We start from the raw sequence: 2,615 nt of genomic DNA on the forward strand, positions 1-2,615 counted from the left end.
ATAAGTTTAGACAAAAGTGTTATCAGTATTTAGTCTGTTCAATTTATAATTAGAAATCACAGCCTATCTCTTGATCATTACTAAAGGGAAGTCCGCACGGACACTTGTTCTGGTACATATAACAAATTATTACAAGTAAATAAAATCAACTCGACGGTTATCACTGATTGACACCATGCGTCCTCACATTTGTGAATGCTACGCATACACTGTACTAGAGTCAAAATACTTATTAAAATTATTATAAATTAATTTCAATAAATTAATAATAAACTTTCTTAAGTGAACTACCCTTATCTGCAGATTTAATAATAGTAACGGCTACGAGGACACATTCCTATATAATGTATTTGATAATAAATAATAACAATTGTTTTAACTTACGTTCTACTACCCATTATTAATGGCAACCGTGACAAAAAAAACATTATTGAAATATACGTTCGGTAACTCAAAAATATATTTTAAGCATATTCTTAATTCAATTATTTTTTTTAAACACATCATTAAATCTAGTAGAAAAATGTAAAAAGTCCATATATAATTTCAAAAGAAAAAAAATAATGGTACATTTCCCACAGATATTATTATCTCTACGATCAAATATATTATATTTATATTATAATGATAATCATTACATTTTAATCAACATAACTAATGATCAATATTACACATACCATTTAATAGAGTATAAATATAAAATTATTACACATTAACAATTAATCACGCTATTCTCTTTTGATGACTTCCCGTACGGCCGGTTTTAAATTAGGAGGAATACACTTGTATCGATATATGCTTTCAACTATGTCTATCTCTCTGACATGATTGCTCTGTCTTTTTTTTTTTTCGCCGCCAATTTAGCGCCAAGTTCTTTGTTTTGCTTGGAAAACATTTCGTCTAACACCTCTGTAAAGTGTTTTTCGTCTTTTTGTATGTCGTGCCTATTATTCAACAATGTGTCATCTTTCACACCCAATGGGGTATGAATTTGATATTTGGGTACGGTGTGTACTAATTCTCTTTCTAGTTCGTTTAACGTTTCGTATTTTTTATCTATTCTGATAGACTCACTCCGGATTTTATTCAACGCCATCCTATTGGTCATTCGCAAGTCGTTCGACGCATCGGCCAACCTCGGTGCATGTTGGCGTATGTATTTGAGCACGGCCGGATTCTCCCTCCTTTGTCTGTGAATCACTTTGGACCCATCCGGACGATCATTGACGATATTGCCCGGCCCGTCATCGTGTAAAAGACCAACACCGACCTTTGGTGAAAACACACCGCCGACGTTGGCCTGCACAGTCTTCCCGACGTGACAACAAGCCACGGACAGCGCAAAACACGTCAATACTGTATTCATTTCGCGTTATACTGATACTGTTACTTTTATTGTAATTCGACGGACCGATCATATCTAACCCCCCACCGTGTCGACAATATGTCAGTCATTTCTTATCCAAATGTTTAGCTCGACAAAAAGTATGGGCCATCCAATATATAAAAATAAAGTTGTAAGGTAATTTTCTGTGGCTTCGGGTAAAACTGAATTCAACAATTGGAACCATTTTAAAACTCGAAAACCATAAATTGCAAACCTTGCAATATTTGTTCATAACAACTGTACAATAGTTTATTTAGTTTACTGGGTGATTCTTTTAACGTTTATTCTTTTACCTTAAAACTCGTGCAATTTTGTAGTTTTTCTTTTTGAAAACATTTCATGTTTGTGTTATTTTACAGCACTAGACAATATTCAAATGTTTATCTTTTTTGCTATTTTATTGAGCTGTATCTATTATTAAAATTGAAATGTTACTGTGCTCTGTGCAATAATTGCACATAGTTGGCCGCTGTTAAGATGCTAACATAAGGAACAAGCATCAATTACATCACAGGTCCATCGCAGGGAGACGGGCGTGTCAACCGGGGTCTCTCAAAAAGTCTACTCAACGCCCGCTAAAGGGGAACCATTAACATTTAGCAACCTAAAGGCTAATCAACCGTGCAAGAATAGCAAAATCGAAAGCAAAAAAAAAACGTTATCGAGTACCCACACTACAAGCGGGTACATAGGCACATGTATAATAATTGAGGCGTATAGTTTCAAAACCAGCCAAAAGCACATTTTTTGAAAATTGTGTTTTTTTGTTTTTTGTAAATGGTCACACTGTACTACAAGTCCTGTAAAAATATTGAACATCAAATAGAGCTATAACTGGTTTAAACTGACCATGGAAAATTGTGGTTGGTTTCAAAATCACCCATCAAACGAAGTTTTTATCAAAACCAGCCATAACCAAACACGTTTTTTTTCGCGGCAAAAAACAACTGATAATAATATGTATACATTCTAAACCTATGATTTCGTATTTATTACAAAATCATAGAGTAAAATATTAAGGTCTTTTTCGTTTTTTTTTGTTCCTGAACAATTTCAAAATGTGATTATAGCTGGTTTTGAAACTATACGCCTCAATTATGTCTTATGACGCAGTAAATGTTAATTTAAGTATACCCACGTTTTTAAATTTCTGATTTTTAAAATTTTTTTTGTTTGGAATCCAAAATATTTTACATTTTTTTATATTCACAGTATCATTACTAGTAGT

Source organism: Adelges cooleyi, unplaced genomic scaffold, assembly GCF_023614345.1.
Source record: "Adelges cooleyi isolate 19-005CV unplaced genomic scaffold, UGA_ACOO_1.1 ACOO_flye_CR_arks_rails_tigmint_CR_PRNA_30, whole genome shotgun sequence".
NCBI lineage: Eukaryota > Metazoa > Arthropoda > Insecta > Hemiptera > Adelgidae > Adelges > Adelges cooleyi.